Source organism: Euprymna scolopes, chromosome 25 (genome assembly GCF_053919585.1).
Source record: "Euprymna scolopes isolate OS-2025 chromosome 25, ASM5391958v1, whole genome shotgun sequence".
Classification (NCBI taxonomy): domain Eukaryota; kingdom Metazoa; phylum Mollusca; class Cephalopoda; order Sepiida; family Sepiolidae; genus Euprymna; species Euprymna scolopes.
This window is the reverse complement of record NC_136506.1, coordinates 3919589-3944212: the sequence shown is the minus strand read 5'-3', so window position 1 is coordinate 3944212 and position 24624 is coordinate 3919589.

The following is a 24624-nucleotide window of genomic DNA, read 5'->3' as shown; positions in this document are numbered from 1 at the left end:
TTGCAATGTAGATGAAATTCAAGGAATGTGGAGCACTCCTCATTGTTATAGAAGTTCGACACAACAAGGAAAATAGGAATAAATGACGGAATTGTGTGTATAATATATAAAACGCATGTAAAAAATATTCACGTATCTCAGCAAGTATTGATGGCACAAAAAAGATAGATTCAACATATAAATGTACGAGGGATCTACATCAGGATACTTTAGAGGCACAGCTAGAAGTAAAAGGGAGATGATTTGATTAACCTTGACCTTTTTGGAAGCGAACCAGAAAGGGAGACAAGACAATGTGTCTGCAAGGCAATTGAAACCCTCATCATCATCGTAACCAGCTGTAATAAATGTATTCATGGTATAAGTATGTTGTCTTCGTTTGTCACTTGCCGAAAATGTATTTTACTATCGTCTTTGTAAAAATAACTTCTTATGAAACACCCTCTATATAGGCAACTGGCTGGTCTCCTCATCAAAAAGTTTTAAAAAAAAGTATTTATTTCACATCTCCTCATATTCATATGTTTCCTAAGAATAAGAAATGTAGAGCATATATATCTAACATCGACTCCTAAGGAAAAATAAAAATGATTTGATGGCAATAGATATAAACAAAACTAACACATTCAATGCTTCTCATTATTTTTCAACATGGATAAAAGGGGTCCAAAATAAACTGATATAAAAGTAAAAAGTGTAACGTAATACAAATTAGAATTTAGTTAATTCACTCCTACCAGGATTTACTGTTTTATTTTCAAATGACCCCTTTGGTAGCGTTTTTAACAAATTATAAACAAAATATAATTTTCTGCCGAACGTCGAACATCTGTAGAGTATATATATATATATATATATATATATATATATATATATATATATATATATAGAGGAATAAAAAATCAGTAGGAAAAATATATAAATGTGTATATCTTTTCTCTATTTATTTCCTGTGTGTTGACGTGTAGGAATACAAAAAGTCTTTTGAAAACATTATCTAGTAAAATAGTCTCTCAGCACGTGAAAGAAAAATAATTGGAAAAGAGTTATTCGATCGTTGTTTACACTACTAAACGAGGACTGGTACATTTTAGCGGAACACTATTTCAAGCACGTGAAAATTCATACAAGCATGTAAAAAACAAAAATGAACAATGAAACGTATGTAAAGAAAAGGCTAATTACCTCTAAAAGGGGCAAACGACAAACATATGTTAAAAAATAAGATATTGTCAAACATAAAACATAAAACGAACATGCACTGTTCTTTATGAATTTACGTGCATAGAGTGCACCCTCTATCTCTCCGTCTCGTTTCCTCTCTTTTTCTTTCATTTTCTTCTTTTCAATCTCCTTTAAACAGTTAATATTTTAAGAGCCTTCTCATACGCCAGAAGTGGTCATTTTCTGGCAGCCCTATAAGGTTACAGACGTTTCTATCAGGACTATTTTAATAAACTTGATTTCTTTTTAATCGTGTTTTTCTTATATTTATACCAAAAAAAAAAAATTCGCGGGAAGAACTGGATAAAAATTTCTTCAATACATATAAACATTATATAAATATACACATACAAGCGTGTGTATACAAAATATGGTAAAACTATTTACTCAGTATAGAGAAACATATATGTTTATAGAATAAACACCGTTTCTACAGAACACATTTCCTCCATTTGAAACGTAGAATAACATGACGTGAAAAAATATGATGATTTTTATCGGAAAGTCCAAACATATGAACAGATGTCGTCAAGAATATAATGTATTAGTACAACAATCTTAATATTCTATTAATATTATCACGTGAAAATTAAAACAATGTACGTTTTTCAGACAATTTATCGTTTTGTTCTTGAATATTATTGCAATTTGTCTTCCAATATAACACATTATTATAAGGAAATGCAAGTCTAAAATATTTTTAAAGCAAAAAATAATATAAAATGTAGTAATTTAATTTTAAAACATTTTCTTTCTTGCAGAATTTATGGCACGCTAAATCACTAGAAATACTGATTATATTGATGTGTGAGAAGGCATGTGTAATAATAATAATAATAATAATAATAATAATAATAATAATAATAGTAATAATAATAATAGTAATAATAACAATAACAATAACAATATCAATAACAATAACAATAACAACAACAATAATAATAATAATAATAATAATAATAATAATAATAATAATAATAATAATAATAAGCGGAGCATGAGAAAAAAAGAAGTATATTACCAATGGCAGTGGACACCGATATATTAATGGTGAGTGGATGTCGCGATAATGCATATTTATTTTTAAAGGTGATCACATGTAATGTAAAGTATAAATAATCAAAGGAGACTGTGTGCGGCTGCTATTACGATTTCGATCTCTCTTTTTTGTTGCCAGGTTGCATTGTTCTCTTAAGCCTCATCATTTGTCATCCTTATGAATCGTGCATTTATTTGTTTCTCGGCCCATTCTCTTTTCTTGTTTCATCTCTTGTTTCGTCTGTTTCTGTCACGAATATTTTGTGTCTTTTACTGCAGTAAATAATCCTTCGGTGTTCTGCATTACGTATATTTCTGATACCTTTGTGCCATTTACTAAGTCTTCTGTACGCACCAACCCTCTTCCTCCGTCTTGGATTTTTCACATTGGAATCGCCACTTATCAAGATCCTGAGGCCACACGGGGATTAGTGTTCTTGCGTGTAAATAATCAGTGGGATAATATCGTGGTAGTAGTAGTAGTAGTAGTAGTAGTAATTATTATTGGAAATTTGGTAGTTTCATCAAGAATCTGTTTACATGGGACTTGAAAACAACAACGTTTTAGTCAGCTGAGAAACAGTCAAACGGAAGAGTGATCCACAGGCTTGCAGTTTTAAGAAAGCACTGCTCATGGAATCTAGGTTTGGATTTAGGCACAGTTAAAGAGGTGGGAAAGTTGTCGACAGTGGTTTCACCTTGATGGGTGTTTTTCGATAAAGATGGGCGAGGGGGCAGCGATTTGGGCTCACAACAGAACTTGCCGGAGTAACCAGAAAACAAAGAGAGGGTCGATACATCACTTCTGTGGGAAAGAGGTAACATATAAGAGAAAAAAGTCCCCCCACTACGCTACTATTTTTTTTTACTCTGTCAAGGCAGGATAAGCTGCTTTTAGCAACTCCTGCGCAGATGTGGCAACAATGCTCCATCCCTGGATGTACTTGGCTTTTATATAGATAATGAATTGCATAAACACTGAGACATCTACTGGAGCGGCAGAAACATTCCACAATTCAGATTTATGTCCGTGTTCCATGTTAGATCATGAGTAAATGTCAATCCCAGAAGCTTGTCAAAACATAAAGCTTCCCCGAGACGAGAGCCCTCCATTTCCGTTAATGTTAGATGGGGTCCAGAGCGTTAAAGATGTAAAAATAGGAACTTGGTTTTGGGTTCGTTGAGAGTAACCAGCCACCTTTCCACCCATTGTGCCACGCGGTTAAAATCGAGGAGAGAGAATAAGAGAGGACTTTGTTATTTACGGCCTTTGATGTGTTGCCATAGATGATAGTGTAAACGAATGATCTAAGTATGTGTTTTATGAGATCATTAATGTAGATCAGAAAGAGAGTTGGTCCCAGGATGGACACCTGAGGTGTTACAGAGAGAGAGAGAGAGAAAAAGATGTTACAGAGAGAGAAAGAGAGAGAGAGAGAGAGGTGAGTAAACGTGGAGGTAGACACGTTTACCAGAACCGAAGGTCAGCTGACCAGATTACGTACGTGTTACGTGGTCAGGTTGGCTGGATTGGTGAGATTTGATTTGGGCTTTGAAGAAGACGGACGGTTTTTCCGTTGTCTCCCCCTCTTTACTGGGGAGGGGGTAGACGAACGCTGACGTATGTGAAGAAGACCCCACACAAGCCGATTTCACTTCCACTTCTGCAGGACCTCTGGGAAAAGTGAAATAAAAACTAAAAACCCATTCATCGTCTTGGAGTGATAAATCTTCGTCAAACAGGTATCAAGTCTCCCTCCAGGATGAGAAATTTCCAGATGGTTCAACATAGAAGAAGCCGAGGTAGGTTCTGAAAATACATGTCACACACACGATTCCCTTTATGATAATCAAACACACAACCATTTATAGTAGAGACAATCATACGCACACGGAATCTTCTTATGTTATATAGAAAACGTAAATGGTGACTTCAATGATAACCAATATATAACAGAGGGACTCCAGCGTTAATATTGCGAGTATCTGCTTTCCTCTTATCAACCACTGCTCTTATGAGGCTATGGGAGAGAAATGATTTAATAATTGGAAGACCATTTCCAGCTATACAGTAGCTGGAAATCTGTTGAATATACGTTTATGTCATAATCTATAAAAGGCGGGTGATATGTAAAGAGTCATTTCCTTCGAGTGGAAGCCTCCGTCGAGAGATTCACTAATCCTATAAGATAGAACCGTTAGCACATCTGCCGTTGATCTAGCAGAACTGAAACCATATTGCGTGTCACTACGGAAGTTATTTCTGCTGAGGTGGTGAATTACTTCCTTATTAATTTTTGACTCAAGTAACTTACTCATGACGCACAGGAGACTTATTGGTCTGTACTGAGACGAGGATGATCTGTGAAGTGACGTCTTAAATGCAGGAAATACTGATCAGGTTTTCCAGTGTGTTGTGAAGCAAGTTTTCGTAAGACAACGCTTAAAAAGTTTTGTGAGTATTGAACTAAGTTCTCGTTGAAGCTTTTCCAACACTATAATTCGAATACCGTCAGGGCCAGTTGCTTTACAAGAATCAAAATTTTGATTAGCTTGGCCACATCATGCACACATATGTATATGTCGCATAGCGTGTTGTCTGTTAAAGGAGAAAATACGGGGGCAGATGTCCTTGGTCGCATAGGAGAAAATTAGCTGCAAAGTTCTTGGCAAATAGGCTGGCTTTGTACAATGCTGACGAGATAACTCCAGGTCCATTGATGATCGTTTGGATAGAACACACGTTTCTGTTCATGGTTCTGTTTGCTATTCTCCAAAACTGTTGGGTACCATACTTCTGCTCAGTTATTTGGATTTTACTGACTGGGCATATATATATATATATATATATATATATATATATATATATATATATATATATATATATATATATATATATATATATATATATATATAATAGTATCATCCTTTGGCTTTAGTGCATTTTGCATATATCTTCTGCTCAAGATGTCTCAGTTCTTATTCGGTCCAACGTATAAATCTGCCAGAGTATCTTACTTATGACATTGTCCAGTGTTTAGACCTATAATTAGGTTTCTATTATATAATTCAGTTTCGAGGAGTTCTGCTAATCGGATTGATCCCTTTTTATTTTCTCTTACATTGCTGTTGTTTTGACAGAGCCTGTTTCTGGAAAGCCCAACTATTCGCATCTATCCTTGTCATCTAGTTGTCTCGCCCTTGTTTTGTTGAGGAGTACCGTGCCTTCCGTGTCTTGCAGTTGTCCCGTTTTTTCATGATCAGCAGCGCGATTTTTCACTTCCTAATTCTATTCCGATACATTGGCTGACGATTCTGGTTGTGTTTATTAGTGTATCTACTTCTTTCTTTGTTTTATTCATTTATTTATTTTATTATTATTATTATTATTATTATTATTATTATTATTATTATTATTATTATTATTATTATTATTATTATTTTGTCAATAGGAGCAGTCACACAAGCCCTCATCTAAGAATGCACTTTGAGAATACTTTGTGGTGTATCCTGAAGGTTGAGTTACAATAAGTCTTCTCAGACTCAGTACTCTCCGTCCTCTTCCGATAACTTCAACAAGAGTTTTCGTTATCGCAACGGTCGCTTATTCTTAAGGTCTTATTTGCAGCAGCCACTGGTCTTCGCTGGAATTTAAGTGGTAGTAACCGTCCTCAATGTCCCAACCTCTTTTGCACACAGCGCTTTTTCTCCATCCTTTTAACCATCATTATGTTGTGTGATTCCTGTTTATAGTGTCTCTCCCACACATACAAAAAATGTGAGCCGGTATCGTACAATTATACAGTTTCAGTTTTCATGCTTACATGTGATTTTATTTTGTGTTTCGCATCCTTGGTCGTTTTAGCGTCTAGTGTGAAAATGTCACGTACAGGTGCGCCTAGGTTTCCCTTTTGTAGCCATTTCAAAACCTTCTTTTGTAATCCTTAAGAATCGTATATTTTTCTTTCTTTCTCTTATTTCACTTTGTGTCTTGATTGTTCTCCCGTGTCTATTGTAGCAGTAATTATTCTTTCGATATTTTAACTATGCATTTTTCACATCTTTTCTGTGTTATTTACACAGTCTTCTATACAGATCAGCCCTTTTACCCGTCTTTCTTTTTTACATATAGTCGGTAAGTACTATGCTTTGGGTGTAGTGAATTGTATATCGTCGTGAGTTTTCCTGATTTCTAGTTGAAATTTCTTTTTTCAAGCTTATAAAGAGTCGTGAGTATATATTATTAGTGACACTCGCCATGGAAGATCCCTCTTTATATTTTGAATTCATTTACGTATTGCCGATTAACCTTAGTGCATGTTTAAGATTCTCATTACATTTTCTATCGAATTGATTAGAATTAACAATGCAAGCAAATATATTGACTTTCCAGTCATCTGCAATCCACACCTGTAAAGTGAATAAAAACTTCATAAAACTAATCATTGTCTTGGAGGGTATGTGTTTCGTCCAAACAGGTTCTAGCATCCCCTCAAAGAACAAGATTCATTCCAGATGGACAAGATCAACGACGTATGGAACTATATCCAAAATTCATGTATCACACACGCACACACCCGCATATGAACAATTAGATATGGATATATCATAAATAGACAGCAACAACATAATTCTAAGGTTCAACTAGTTTATAAGCGACACGTATACACATCAGTATGATCCTTTTGTCTCGTGTACGCATATCAACATTTCGATGATTATACAACGCACACCGTTTTGGTACCGTTTTGCTACACAATAATATAACATATCTATGTCATGGAAAAGTTATTCTAGTTTAAACCTCTTTCGGAATCTATTAATCTATGTAAAATATGCCATGTGATACTCTATATCCTTTTAGGCATCCTTTCTGTTCCTCTGGGAATAGTCCGCTGTTATGAAGGGGGTAATAAATTTGGTCCCTCAGTTGTGCAGCTAGTATTTTCCACGTTGTAGTTAAACAGGTTAAAGCCCTGTGGTGTCTGGGGGTTGCCCCTTTTCCTGTGCCTTTTTGCACAAGTGTAGTTTCATTATTATTATTATTATTATTATTATTATTATTATTATTATTATTATTATTATTATTATTATTATTATTATTATCTGTTTGTTGTATGTTTTAAAGATTCCAACACAATAAATAAATCGGTTTAAACCAATTCTTCTTTCGATCGACTTGCACCAGAATTATACGCATTTAGCCAAATATTTTAAACAATTTATGTAAAAAAGTGTTGCTTTATTGAAAACATATTTAATTCTTATTTACGAATATGCTGCAGCCTCATGAATTGATCGGGTATTGTAAAACAGTTAAGTACGGTACTTTTACAATATAATCTATTTTGAAAGCAAAATAAAGTTGTAATATTTTAACATCTCTACACATATAAAAATAATGCTGAAATGGTAACAGTTAAATAGCATCTATCGCGTTTTTAAATCGAACTCTTACTCCTTATATAATATAAGAGGATGTGTTTGTGTGTGTTTTTGTCTTTGTGCCTTTGTGTTTTGTGCGCCCCTTATTTGATTGATCATACATAAAAAGTGTTTTTAACTAAACCTCTTAACTACATTACCTCAATGAAAATATAAAGTATGCATTATGTAATACTCTTATAAACGTCCCATTGATCAAAGAATTGCCTGTTCTTTAGACAGAAATTAATATTGGAGGTTTCGAATCTCCATAATTAATCTAGGTTTTGATAACGTTATGTGTTTGTGAAAAGACTGGGAACACATCCTGTATACTTATTTATACTGAACGTTTAAAAAAAGTCTATGAAATTCCTACTTTCTATTCAGAAATAGGAATTTAATGAAAGTTGATAAGAAATAATTACTCGTGTAATTTTTTCACTAGTATCCTAATTTATTTATATATCGGAGAGATGATAAAACGTCTTCATAAAATTTCATCCCTTATGTGTAAGCTTTTACTATACACATTTTCCGAAATAGAAATAATTTGGAATATTTGTTATAAACACAAAACAGTCGGATCATTACATGTGGATTCTAACTGTGTTTAGCAAAATAGTGAAAAACTGTTTTGTTCAGAAATGTGTTCAACTCGAGATTGGGCCAGTGTTTCAATATTCGCAAAATACTATTTCTTGATATCAAAATAAACTAACCTGTATTTTCATCTGCATATCTGCATTGCTGTTTTTATGGCAATCACATTTAACAAAACTGGATACATCTTGCTGCTAAGCATACTAATTTTAACGCAACATCTTATAACGATAAGGGAACCATTAAATAGATTCTGGCCTGGAATTTAACATTTTCTCCCTTTTTGTAAAAAATAAAAACAACGTCGTTCATATGAAAATAAATGTAGTTATCATATCCATTATTATCAATCAGTTTTCTGAGTGGAATTAAGTATTTGTAGATATTTGTCCTTAAATACATCTTTTTAATCATTTATGAGTGAAATTAAGTATGTGTAGATGTTCGCCCTAAAATACATCTTTTTAATCGTTAAATTGTTTTGAAATGTTCGAGACCGCGTTACGCGTTCATACATCAAAGAGTATAATAAGATTGCTAAGATTTCTTTTTAACAAAATTGTGAATCTCTAAACACTCGATCTTTTCTCAGATTTATTATTAAAATAATGACGTACTAAACACATTGATTATATTTATTTCGAGGATTTAATTATAAATAATTCGCATGTTTCAAATAAGTTGCTGTATAATGATAATTGTTCTTGCGCTGGGGATTCAATTCTACTTAACCGAGAAGCAGTATATCGCGTGTTATTAGATTCGAAAAGCGTATAGTCGTGTGGTATTAGATTCACTATGAAATTTCAGCCTTCCTCAGAGGAACGCATTTTGTTTTATATATAAAAGTGAAAAGCGAACGAAGGATAACATTGCGGCAAAACTCAAACTGGAAATTAAAAAAGTATGTATATATATATATATATATAAATATATATATGTGTGTGTGTGTGTGTGTATATATAGACAGCGAGAGAGGCATGACAGAAAAATAGGCACTGATTGAAACAGTTTATTTCTATAAACATAATTTATAGATCAAGATCCAAACTAAATGGTCACAAATTAAATGTACAATGGAATGAAATAAATATACAAATTGTAACTATTATTATTACTGATCTTTGTTTGAAAAATATTACTCGTACATATATCTATGTACACAGATATATTTGTGCGTATATTTGTGTATGGTTGTGTATGTTTGTGTATGTGTATACATGTAATGAAACGAAAAAGAAACAGTTAGAGGGGAAAGATTGAAATTATTCTGGCCTGGAATTTAGCAATATTTCTCTCTTTGTCAAAAACTTCGTTCATCCGAAGATAAATGCAGTTATCATATCCGTGATGGTGAAACAAAATAAGCTAGAGACGAGTCGTTTTGATAGAATTGTTTTTGTAGTATCAATTGTGTGTATTTGTTTGACCTAAATAATCGGAGTGTTAGTGGGCAAAAAAAAAACGGCGGAAAATGCGAAATTATCTTGATAGGACACAGGTCGCACCGGATTATTTACAAATGAGAGGTGCGTTGGAAATAAAGTTACGTGTGTTTTTTATGAGGAAATGGGGAAACGCGTCTCAGCTGATATCTGTAGTTGAAGTTGTTGAAGCGGATTGACATAGCTATGCTTTCCGTACGTGTGCTAGGTGAAAGATTCTGGAGATGATCCGACATTGTGATCAAATGAAAAATTAGGGTTGGCAAAAAAAAAAAAATGAACCAAAAAAACGATGATTTTACTGAGTCATTCGTGATTGGAGAACGCCCTATACTTTGTCAATGGACTACGGACGAAAATATCTAGTAATAAATGCGGCTAATAAATCTACAAATATTAAATAATAAACTATACCTTTGCAAGAATATATCTTATGATTTAACTTCGCAAGAAGAATAAGTGATATCTGGTTCAGCCGACTGCCGCTACTCAAGAAGAATTCTATGTAGAACACAGTACGAATTTTAATGAATAATGTAAATACGTTTAAATATGATATTTAAATTCAAATAAATATGATATTTAAATTCAAATAAATACGTTTAAATATGATATTTTAATTCATTCCGGCTTCGTATATATTGTTAATCTCATGATTTGAAAAGTAAAAGAAAAGTATTTAAGTGCCATCAGCTAGAATCGAAACCGAATCTGTAGTAACTAAACTGCTGACGTTACTACTGTACGCATATAAACGATAAAAAATTAAAAATAAACTAAAATGTATGTATAAAATATTTTTTCAATATAAACCAATTTTAAACCCCTCGAAAACAATTTTACCGGCTTAAGACCCAAAAAAGAACGGCTTGTAAAAATCCAATCATTTGACCCCCCCCCCTAACACGGCTCTGCAACTTTTCGTTTCGAAGAAGAAATAGTTTGAAAATATGGAGACAGACTAAGCTACGGACCCAGAGATAGACCGACAGACAGACAGACACATGCCCGTTTATATATTAGACAATTACATTGCCGTTTGCAACACTAATCAACGAGTAATCTTAGGTGAAACTTCCTCAGAGCAATTTGACCCGAGTTACAGTCATAGCCAGGAGTCCTGTCATACCTACCTTCCATAGTAAAATAGTCTTACCCAACCACATTATGAAAGGCACTTCCTACATAATGACGGAAGGGGTTATATAAAGAAATGACCAGTTATAAAAATAGATACGCCGTATTTCTCCTCTACTGTGAGGCAAAAAGAACATTTTATCTAATTAATTTTTTATTATGAACCGGCATTAGATAAGTTAATAATTTAATAGACGTCACGATCAACAACTGAAGTTTTGCTCAAATTAACACTCTATTATATAACCATTTTAATAAATTAGTATATTCGTAACATTCCGTAAGCTAAATCACACGTAGCCTTGATGACGGTGAATAGTGTATGAATGCGTATTTCGACAGTCTAATTATAATCGGGTGATCGTCAGATGTCTTGCACAAATAGAAAGGAAAAGTTGAATGGACACATCACGCATCACATCACTTACAGTAATTTAATGAACTTTTAGGAATTTATGGAATATTTCGATATGGACGTTCACAAGAGTTGAGGCAATAAATATTTTATCAAATTATTCCCTTTCGATTGATGTTGCTCTTACGGTTGTTAGTATATTTCTTATACAGTAAGACTATATCGCATAACAGATAAACGGCAGTCTAATCTTCGGTTTACATTAAGCCCATTGCCAATGTTACTGCTACGGTGGAGGGCGTCTCCTATCGTGGTAGACAATTATTCACACAAGAAATAATTGTGTATATTCTAAAGCCACAATTCGCTCGTGCATGGAGTATTGTTGCCACATCCGGCAACACTATCACTATCACTATTTTTCCTCCTCATCATCATTAGCAGCGGCCTATCAATATTAACATCATCGGCGATCACTACTCTCCGAATGGTAATCTCAGGAAACCAATTAAAGACGGTAGTGTTTTTTCTGTTGCGTTCCGTCTTGATTCGAGGTACATCTCGCCCCAGTAAGTAAAGCGCGCTATTAGATAGGAACTCGGAAATTTATATGACTCACAGTGTTACATACAGTGCCTAACTTTCCCAAATAGTCACCCCTCTGGTACTAGCCAGATTCATCGTTGCTTAACTTCGCTAAGTTGGTTGGAACCAGTGCTTTAACATGATTGATTATATTTGCGTATCGACATATCGGACGAGTATGTGATTGCTGGTCAGAATGAAGTGAAAACTTAAGATAATCAGTATTATATTTTTTTCAGACAAATATGCATAATGAAATATAATCCCTGATGTTATATGTTAAACTGTTCCATATGATCTTTAAACAGTATGTTATGTAGATGCTAGTTTTATGTATGACGTCGGTTACTATGATGTTGTGTCTCAAACCGGGAAAAAAGAAACGTGAAAAGGCCTTTTCCTCCCATCGTTGTAACATATATTAGTATTTATGTTCAATGTTGTATCAAATAATACGTTGTAAATGTCATTTTAAAATATGTGCTAATACACAACAGCAGCATCAACAAAACAAGAATAATAATATTAAGCCAATAATAATAATAATAATAATAATAATAATAATAATAATAATAATAATAATAACAACTAGCTAGACCCGTGGAAGTCCCATGGAAGGAGACATATATTTAATCAACAAGTATTTTTAATGGGGCTGATATTTTTTTGGATAGCGCAACAATTATTTTTCAAACATAAAAGATTACACACAGTAAAGACGAGTTTATTAACATTTCTTGATTCAAATGAGATAAATTAATAAGGACTAATAGATATTTAGAAAGTGATATTGTTCTAGATTGTCCAATGTAAATAATAAAATCACATTGTAAGAGACAATATTTGCGTTATTACTTCAGTTCAGTACCTCTTTGCAGACAGTGCTGTTATTTTTTTGCCCTGTTTCTTTCGAATGTTCCCTGTTTTACTAAATGCTCTTCTGACATTTTTCTTCGGTGAAGAAGCACTATAAGTTTACATTACTACGAGTTCATTTCACACACAATTACCTCATTGAACATGTATTATTATTATTATTATTATTATTATTATTATTATAATTATTATTATTATTATTATAATTATTATTATTATTATTATTATATTCGAAAACGAGGCTACAATAAAAGGAGATCAGTCTTATATTTTTGTACAAGATTGCCAGATTGACCATTTTTGAAAATAAAATTTAACTAATGTTTCCTTTATTTAAACAATATAGACTTGAAAATTGCATTTGCCTCTATTAAAGCGTAACCTACGGAGCAACAAAAGAATAGTCAAGCAGAAAATTATATACACTAGCATCGCACGTGGAAATTCCATGGAATGAGAAATATATTTAATCATTAACTATGATTTGATGAAGTTTATGTTTTAAGGGATTTTTTTTTTACCAAAAAGGCAATAACATGCAGTAAGTATGCGTTTATTAAAATGTCTTATGAAAATAGAGCCGCTTGTATTTTAAATATAGAATTGACCCATTTGAGATGAATTTATAAGAACTAATAAATATTATATATCCATTTATGTATTGCAGACTATTCTCCCGATCTTCTACTTGTTTTTAATGACGTTTCGGTCAACTATTCGTCTGCCCTTCGTCAGGTGGTTTACCCCGATGGGATAGGAACGCCGAATCTCCTAACTGCAAGCTCATCAATTACCACCTTACATAGTTTCTGTCGTCTTACTAGATATTGGACAAGTAAGTCTCTGGCCTGCTTTAGCTAGGATTGAAATCATTATCTGCAGACAATGCTCACCTGGAACTGTAGAGATTCAACGTCTCTATCCAATGCGGCACAGGACCGGAGGCGATCAATATTTTTTTTGTCTTATAAACTCACGGATTTTTTTTGTTATTTTTTGTTATCTAATCTTATATTATCGCGTCCGTATTGAATAATATATTATTAGATTAATTTGAATTTTGATTGAGATGAGTAATTTGTATTATTTATCCATTTATTTATTGCGGGCTATTATCCTCATCTTTTTATAGTTGTTGTTTCACCAGAGGAATAGTTTGCCGAAATGTCGTGAAACAACAACTAGAAAATGAGGGTAATTGTCCGTCATAAATTAATTGATAAATAATACAAAGTAATCCTCTAAATAAGAATTCCAATTAATTTAATAATATGCTATTCGTATTAAATCCGACAATAAAAGATCTCCCCAAAAAAGAACGTGGACTAATAAGACCAACGAACCTTGATCGCCCTCCGGGACCTGTGGCGCAGTAGAGGCGTTGAATATCTACGGTTCCAGGTACGCATTGTCTACAAATAGCGGTTTCAATCCGACCCAAATATCGCCAGAGGCTTAGTTTGCCACAACGTGGTAAATCCAAAACAACTATGCAAGGTAGTAATTGCTAAGGAAGAAGTTAGAAGTTTTGGCGTTCCTATTGCGTTGCGGTTAACTACCGAATGGACGTCAGAGGACTAGTTGGCCAAAACGTCGTGAAATAACAACAAGAAGATAATAGTTCGCTATAAATGAATAGATAAATAATACAAATTACACATTTCCATAAGAACTCCACTTAATTAAATAATATAAAATTTAGAATAACCTGTGGAAATTTCACATTGGGCTCATTCAAATGTGATATATTGATATTGGCATTATGTAGATGTTCAGTGAAAATGGATACCCTTTGAAATAATTGTAACTTTATGTTAAAAAGGCAAAATATTTATCTAAGCTAGCAAGAACGCCCGGCAACACCCGGACGTAAATTACGCTTAAATATGATATTTAATCCTCGCAGATTTCGTATATATTATCATAGAGTAAATGTTCTATCGATATTTATATAATATAAAGTAGCGAGTTAAAAAATAAAAAAAATATATAAATATATCTGTACGTAAGGGTGCATTAGCTTGAATCGAAGGCGAAATAAAAATTCATCAATATATATATATATATATATATATATATATATATATATATATATATATATATATATATATATATATATATGACTTGATTACCTTCAGACATAATCGGAACCGAAACTAAAACTTATGACGAATTCTTAATAAAATTATATATAAAAAAACAAAAAAGATAAATGGAGGTCGATCAGTAATAATCGACACCGAAGCCAAAACTTCTGACGAATTCTTATTAAAATTATTTATGAGTACAAATGGAAGTAATTAACAGTTAAAAGACCCGGATGTAATCGTGACTCAGAAAATAAAAACACAAAGTCTAATGTATAAGATTAATAATAATAATAATAATAATAATAATAATAATAATAATAATAATAATAATAATAATGATGATGATGATGATGATGTTGTTGTTGGTGATGGTTATGGTGGTGGTGGTTATGGTGGTTGTAGTGGTAATAATAATCATAATAATAATAATAATGATCGATGATGATGATGATGATGATATTGGTGGTGGTGGTGGTGGTGATGGTGGTAATGGTGGTGGTGGTGGTTGTGGTGGTGATAATAATAATAATAATAATAATAATAATAATAATAATAATAATAAAGAATAATAATAGTAATAGTAATAATAATAATAATAATAAAGAATAATAATAATAATAATAATAATAATAATAATAGTAATAATAATAATAATAATAATAAAGAATAATAATAGTAATAATAATGAAAATAATAATAATAAGAAGAAGAAGAAGAGGAAGAAGAAGAAGAGTCAAATTCATGAACACTGCGGACATTATCTCTACCGAAATATCTGTGTTTCTGTTTAAATACCCATTATATAATATTAGATTATCATATCTTAATACAGACTTAAATTAAAACTAAGGAAGAAAAAAATCGAAGGAGCATTGTAATTTTTTTAATTGATAAAAAGGAGATACGGAAGACAAATGAGAAAGTGACGATGTAGAATCTTACGGAGATCAGGTTTGTTTATGAGGAGTAGTAAAAAGCTGCAATCGTGTAAAGTTTTGAAGAGAAGAGAATGTATTACGAACTGGCAGATTAGACAACATTAAATCACAGAAGTGTGAAGAGTGACATCTCTAAAAACATTTAAATAATGCTTTACAACTTCTAATAACGAAAACATTTTGCGAAGCCATTCTAATTTAGCTTTGGGGAATGTACAGTAGGTCCAGACATATAAATTCAAAATAATCTTCTTTGATATAACAGTGGCACTTTCAAAATCAGTATTTATGTTCACAGCATCATTGAACACTCCTAGAGGACTTTTTAATTTTAAGCTTGAAATCAAACTAGTGCGGTATCACAAACCTGTTTACAATAATTGAACTACGAGTACATTTTGCCTTGATAACGGGTTAATCCTGTGTAAAAAATGTTTATATCACATGAATGCTGGAGTTCATGCGTGATGACTATCTACAAGCAGATATCTAGTGAAACGAGTTCACATCTTAGTTGTTTAATTATTTTATAGTGTCTGTTTTGTTGGTACTTATGTTTCCTTTATTTTTGTAAGATTTACACGGCACTCAAGGAATCGCAGGCAATAAAAAGTACGGGAACCTGACGCAAAATGAGATACTTAAGGGAAAAAAAGGTGTCGAGTGAAAGGTATCATTGAAATACACCATATTCTGTGTACTGAATATTCAAAGTATGGGAAAATGCCACAACAACAAAAAAAGATGAAAGATTATTTTCAGAAGAAATACAGATGATTTATTCAGCTAACTATACGTCCCCGTTTTCCCTAAGCGTGGGGCAAAACAGGACGGATCTTGTTCTGAATAATTCAGTCTTCACAGAACTCACAAATAAAGATTGGGGTCTTGTTTCATTCGTCTAGACCTGCAGAGCCGTAGTGCGGCCATTTCCTACAGTCCCCTTGACAGGCTACTCAGCTTTCTGCACTCTCAGAGTAAAGTTCTCCACAGTACAACCAGCGTGTATCTTCTTCCTGGCACTGGCTCTGGGATTAAGAAAGATGTGTTCTGGCTGAGCTGACACATTTGCCTTTACACTTGGTTTGTGTCTTTGACAACACTTTTTTTCCTTTTTATCAACCAGAGACTATTTATAGGGAGAAGGCGTGGGAATAGCAATCCTCCATCTCTGCCGCGACACTCGTTTAATAATGTTTGCTTTGGGGATGGTATGAGAGCTTGTGGGGAAATTCCAAATGCTGATTCCTTGTGTTTTTATGGTATGGTGCTAGGGTTGCAGGCTGAGGTGGTGGGAACGTTGGAGGCTGAAATGGTGATATTGCTGGAGGTTGAGGCAGAAGGATGGCTGGAGGTTGAGGCATAGGGATGGCTGGAGGGTGAGGCATAGGGATGGCTGGAGGGTGGGGTGGTTGGCTGAAGGCTGAGGTCATCAGCAACAGCAGGGATATATGTTGCTTCAGATGCAATGAAGTCAGAATCGTTAAAGATGCTTATGTCCAAGGGCCATATTCCTGTAGCCTTGAAGCCGTTGATTGCATTTAACATTGTTGCTACTTGCAGGTATGCTCGACCCAAAAGCGTTGCAATTTGGAATTGGGTCACCACGAGCCCTGGGTGTTCGCGCAACCAAATCTGAAAATGGTGGTCATAGAATGTGCTGAGCGGATTCATGAAAGCTACACCCAAGGGCTGCATTCGATGCTTGCAGTGTGGTGGAAGGCACAAAAGAATGACACCATGTTATCTTGCAATGTCAATCAGCTTCACGCTTTTGGTGTGTTGCATTACCATCGACAATCAACAGCACACGCTTCTTCTTCGATGCTCTGGAACTATCTCATCCATTTGATAAAGAGTTCTGGTTTAATCCATCCACTCAGCCCATGCTCTAGGTGGGGAACCATCCATCAGCTCAGGTTTATGGCGTTGCCGAGGAAATATCAACATCGGTGGCATGTATTACTCAGCAGCAGAGCAGCATATAACCGAAGTTACAAACTGGCCCCTTTCTGCTGAAGTAACAGAACCTATCTGCCTTTTCCTTTTGGTTGCCACAACTTCGAAGAGAGACTTCGGAACTGTGGTAACACCTGTTTCATCACAATTCCAGATCCTGTCTGTATTCAATTCGTGTTTGTACACTACATCCTAAAGTAGGTTAAAGAAATATGAGATGTCAACCCGATTGAAGCCCATGGCTCGAGCTACTGAAGTCGTTTCAGGTTTTCTAAGTGACAGCTTGTCTGAATGCCGGGCCATAAACCCACTGTACCAATCGTAGCCAGCCACTCTCTCTCTTCGTGGTTGAATTTGCTGGACTTACTGTTCCTTTCGGCAAGTTCGTATGCCAGTTTTCGAAGTTCATACGAAATGAAACCAAACAGCATTCTTTCCATCTGCTGGACGTAACTGACAAGCTCATATGTGTCCTCTTCTGTAAAGACCGTTGCAATTGATCCAAGGGCTAAAAAAGAAAGGAAGAGTATTGTTTTTCATACATAAATGCAGAAGGAGAGACAGACGCGCAGACAGACAGAGAGAAAGAGAGAGAGAGAGAGAGGCAGATATACAGAGACAGAAAGAGATTCATGTTTAGGGGAAAAAACTAAAAACTCACATTTTTGCATACTTCCTCGACAGCACCAAGATTCTTCGTAAGCTTCACCACTCTCAGTTGTAGGGCGCATTTAGATACACCGTACATTTTGGAAGATTTTCTGTACCTAGAGTCACCAGTGAGGACAGACAACTTAGCTTGCTGCATATTGGTCTCATTCTAACGACTGGCGTGTATTTTCCTCACGTAATTTCTCACCATCCTGTGAAAACAAAGTTCTATGAATTAGGCCTTTATTACAAAAACCGTGACATAGTTATCGTAGTAGGTGTAGCAATATTAGTAGTAGTGGTGGTGGTGGTGGTGGTTGTCGTCGTCGTCGTCGTCGTCGTAGTAATAGTAGAAGTTCTAGTACTAGTAGCAGAAGTAATATTTTACTACTACTCCTACTACTACTACTACTACTACTACTGTTAAATGATAAGGGTTGCCCCCTTTTCATGTAAGCATAAAAATAGAAAGATTAGTTAAAATGAAAATGAAATAGCAATAGACGAAATTCGAACCTCGTAAATTAGGTTTAGAAATAGATTACGTGTGAGAATTTAAAAATGTAAAAGAAACAATTGTTTAGAATAGAGATAAAATATTTCATGAAAAGAATGTGAACTGTCAAGTTTGTTATGAAATTTTAAATGGAAAGAATGCAGCTTATAAGAAAATTTTTTAACATATTGGAAAAATAGGTTACTGAGTATAGGTTAAAATTCTTTTTGTAGAAATAGGAAAAGTTTTGTACACGTATGTCCAGAACACGTGACAGAAGGCACATGTTTTAACATGTGTATGACGTCACGGAAAATAGAAAGTTCTAGGGATAAAGAAAAACTTTAGTTAGAAGAGACAGTCAGAAAAAAAAACTCGGAGAGAGACAGTCAGTCGTCTAGGAAGCGAGACGATCACTTTGAAACTAAGATGTGAAGCCTTGAATTCTTGATGATGGAAATCACGGCCGGTCGTGTGACGAAATAAACCATCATGTGTTTTGTAAAGCTCGTTTTGTTTTTATGATTCTTACAAAAAGGTAAAGTGAAAATTGTATTATATATTGTGTTAATAAATGTCATTACATACACGTCTCGACATCCCATGTCTACACAATGTCTGAACAGCGAACACTGTCTCTTCGCTCAAAGAGCTTCTTCTTCCAATCTACACATCTAAAGAATGAACATTTAATATATAGAAATCGTTATAAACGGACAATCTCTCTGGGTCTCTTACAATAAAATGAACAATCTCTCTAAGTCTCTTACAACAACATCTCTCTCGGAGTCTTTCTAAGCATCACTTTTAATAAGACACTTTCTAAGCATCTCTCTCTAAGACTCTCTTTTAAAGAAAAACCAATATGCAACACTACTATTTCTACGCAAATAAAAAAACAAATGTGTTTTTTTTTTTACAATGAGTTGAAAGTTTCGATTAAAAAGATGAAACACAGCACCTAACCATAATGACCCTGTGGACATCTGTGGGAAAACGTATCATTTTGTCCCATTGCTTTGCCCTGTTTCACCCCATACGTGCTTGTCCACAATGTTTCCAAACTACACGCTGATTAATATATTACCATAGCACATAGACATATCTGTCAAAACGTTAATTCTTATTTGACAAATCTGTATCTTTTTCGGAAAGAACACGATTTCAGCAGAACCATAGAAACAGATCAAAATAGAGTCACTTTGAATACTTACCCCCTTTTTTGATATACGGGACTGAATAAAACAATAGTACACGTTGGTGGCAAGGCGTTACCACGCCATCTCTTGATCAGACTCCTCGCGAAAGAGCTCTCTCTCTTTCTCTCTCTCTTTCTCTCTTTCTCTCTCTGTTTCAGTTATCTGCGGTGTCTCGTTTTCCCCTCTATCTCATCTTGCCCCAAGTTTCCCTAATCCTTTCGCATGATATACAAGTGTTTTGTTTTATAATACTGTTATAAATTAGATGGTGAGTTTTATCAGTTAAAGTAGTTCAATATCAATAGTTCTAAACTGACTATATCTAATACTATATTCACCAAAATATGTGTGATAGAAAAAGAACTAATAAAGTTTTATTTTATTCTATCTGGCTCCCAGATCTCCAAACGTAAGACCAAATGTGAAGTGCCGCAAATAATAAGCACAGCATAATAAAAACAAAATTGCATCCACGTCGGCCTTCCCTGTTTTAGTCACCTATGGATTTGAAATCTTCTGATAGATCTAAAAGATAAGGCCTAGTAAGTTTTATCTACGATGGCAACAAATCATACGTCAGATCCGCAAGAATTAAATTTATAAAATCTAACAAAGACTATCTCGGTTTTGTTTTGATATTAAGTAGATAATCGTCAATATTGTACGTACTTTAGGGAAGAGTATTTCTACGTTATATAATTTGGAACATTCACACGAATGTTGTAATATTGCATGTAATTATTTGAAAACACAGAATCATTGTACAACGAATAAAAGTACTAATATAATGAGTTCTTAGCAAAAGTATAAGGAAAATTTAAAAAATATAATAAGTATCGGGAATGTGAAGGATGGTGTAAGGTATTTAAAACGCCACGGTTGAGAGAGCAAGTACAAAGTATTTCTCTATGAGGGATTTATACAGTGAAGTACATCTCATAAGATAAATATTTATGAGTTCGCTAGGGTGTACCCAATGAAGGTGATAGCGGCCGAAAATATCTACAAATAATATCTAAGATAAGAATATCACTTTGAATCACATGAATCATACTCAAATGTAGATATTTTGAAAATAGTATCACTGTATAAAGGCAGAAATATTTATTTTAGTGATTTGTTACTTACTTATTAAAATATCTCATAAAAATTCAGACACAATCACGTAAAGTATGTAAGTAAATGCATTGCTGAAAATGATTGCAGTTTCTCCATAGTTGTATTTAAATGCTTCTTAGATATGGCTTCGTAATTTTCGCTTTCCAAAAATTATTAACGTTTTTCGCTGATCAGAAAATTGTTTTTGAAATCGAATAAACGCGAACTTGTCCATAGAATTGATTACTGTACTCTTATTCCAATAATAATGCGTAACTGGCATTCGTAAAAACGTAATGCCTTCCTAGATCCCATGGAAACCTGCAAAAATACTTTGTGAAGATCACCTATTAAGCGCTGTGACGTCAATGCTGCATCAAATATTATCTCTGAATTAACTAAAACAAATATACGTTAACACATGTAGTATATGAGTTGCACGCGTACCTCGTGTATATTTATATAATTTAATATGTTTCGTGCTAGTATATAAGACGCAATCAATGTGATACACAAGTCTCGTTTAATTACCTAAGGTAGTCATCATTGATTTTTGTCAATAACCGGTTAGAAGGAGCTAAAATTATGTTTTTTTAGGGGGCAGCAACTAATTTTCAGGAACTGTTAGAAATAATTTCAAAGAAATTATTTTTGTTTTTTCCGATATATTTTGACATTGTTTTATGTTTTTTTTTCTGACAACGAAAACTGGAAACAAAATTGCTTTATCCAAGTATTACATAAGTATTTTTGTTAAAAATATATTTTTTGTGCATATTAAATTGGAACTTAAAGATTCCTTGTGTCTATACTGTCAAATATTTGAGTGCAACACTTTTGTTTTTTCCTTTTATTAATATATATAAAAAATATCTGCAAAGTGCGTTCGTGTTGTGACTGGCTGGATGGCGTGTTAACCTAGACAGCAGCTAACTCACATCTGCTGATCGGCGAAATTCTGCTGTTGACGCCATATTCCGGCTAAGCGGACAATGCGATACGTTTAGTTGACAATATAAATCAGTACCATATATTGTATTTTTTTAATAATGCTGATTCATATATAAGTGCTAGTTTATTTTAACGACTTTCCTCAGAAAGGTATAGGTTTGTATGCTAAACATAAAGTGTTAGATCGATAATTTGTACTTATTTAATATTGTTCGTTTTACGGATGCCATATCGAAAGAAAAAAACTCTACATGCCGTAAGAATGACAGATAGGATAAGCAATAATTGTAGTCACTTAAAAAGAAACTTTGCGTTAAAATCTACGATACCATTCCAGTTAAATAACACGACAAACTCTATGATATTACTGCCAACCAAAATGTTTTAACACAATAAGGAACTGTAACAAAAAACAGAAATAATTTTATTTAAGTTGTTTATAGATGGAACAAAGACAGCGGGAATACAATTGTTAACTAGTTTTTTCAGGGTGAGTAAGTGCAAAACACCATATATACATTTCGATATATTAAGAGTTAGTTTATAGAAAATTAAGCGTTAAAACATTATACAGAAAACTTCAGCGTACGACAGTTAAGCACAATTTCTAGCATGAGACAATTAAACCCAGGTTTTGACTCGGAGTACGTTGATATTAGTGTAGACCATGAGAGAAACAGATTACAAAAAAGGGCGTATGTGATAACCCTAACACTTTTTTTTTTTTTTTTTTTTACACAGTGATCACCACTTATCAAGGCCCGGAAGCCACTCAGGGATAAGGGTTATTGCAAGTACATCACGTTAGTGAGGAGATTTTATGAAGTGTTTAATTAGGGGGGTGGTTCATTAGGAATTTGTTAACATTAGACTTGAAGACATCCAAGTTGTAGTCCGGAGGGAAGCAGGCAGACGGAACAGAGTTCCACAGGCGTTTTTACTAATAATGACGACTAAAATTATGCCCGACGAATGTACGGCTAACTACCTTATATGTGTGTTGTATAGAACAGCGTGTTAAGTTGCTTGAATCTGCAGGAGCCGATTCTGACATTTAGTCGTGTCGGATTTTAGATTTTGCGAAAATGTTACGACTAAATAGTGTACAATTATTTGCTGTGGCTACTGATTTGCTTAAAATAATCTTAAACGCAAACGCACTACTGGGTTTGTCAGCGCAAAATCTTGAAAAAATCACGTTTAGTATTATTAAAAATTAACAGAAACATGGCACTTGTTAGTTTCAGTCGGGATTGATTTTTTGTTTAAATTTATTTACAAAAAAAATAGTTTTTAAATGGTATGTCTTAATGCAGATATTAAATAGATACACACGTATTTATTTACATAATTAACTTCTTAAAGACTGAGACAATTACTTTTTCCAATTCTCTTAGATATTTTCGTTTTTTTACATAAAAAAATCAGTGAATAAAAACAAGTTCATTTTATAGCTTACTAGTGCCTTGATTTTACTAATTATGTACAACTAAAAGTGAAACATGATTTTATGGGCGTATGATTGAATCATAAAAGGCAAAACTAATTATTTGGCACTCTATTGTCCATAACAAAAGTAAGTATCACTCACTGTTCATAGAATTCGTGCTTTTACACTCTTCCTGTCTATATTTTCTCTTAATAAAGTAGACTATTTCGGCTTACCTGAAACATCCAAAACAATGCATTTAAAAAAAAATAAAATAAGTATATGTGGAATTTATATCCACGGGGAACATTTCACTTTATTTTTTAAAAAAAATGTCAAAATTGATCAGTTTCATTTGCCAGCTGTATTGTTCTGATCGCTAAACTTATGAATTTATGACCTGTAACTTTTATTACTCTGTTGTAAGTATTGACGTGTCTCACCTTCAGAAAACAGGTCCTATTATAGACGGTCGTATGAATAAGATATATGTTACTTAATTGCAAGAAAAATTTAATAGGTTAACTGGCGTCTGTTTAATCCTGGCGATGTTCTTTATGTAAAAACGGTTATGATATTATTTCATCGACTGTTTAGTAACAGAAGAGTTTTGAGTGGCAAAGGACGCAGTGGACATTTATGGCTGAGGAAAAATAGAGGATGTAAACAGTGCATTAATAGTGATATTGACTATATGCGTAAAAAAACTAACACAAAATATCGCTCAATTTAGTGCTATCATTCCTGGCTTCGTAGCTTTTTAACCTTTTTGTGTTTGGCAGGAAAGAAAAGGAAGTCTTACTCTTTAAACGAAGCTTGGTTTACTAGTAAATTCTATGATAACCTTCATGAATTTTTAATGTGAAGATAAAACCTGTGTGGCTTATGTTTATCATAATACTTATATCGTTTAAATATTATTAGTAAGTTATCTTACCTTTATGTTATTATTAGACATATTCACTTGCTGACATTAATTATATGTTTATCTTTATTATTAATTATGATACCTGTCAGGTTATTGGAGAGACTATGGGTTCATCTCAAATATATTTCATATGATGTCTAGGCGTTTTAAGAATACTCATAGGAGTACGTATATTATGGCCGCCATATATTGATTCCA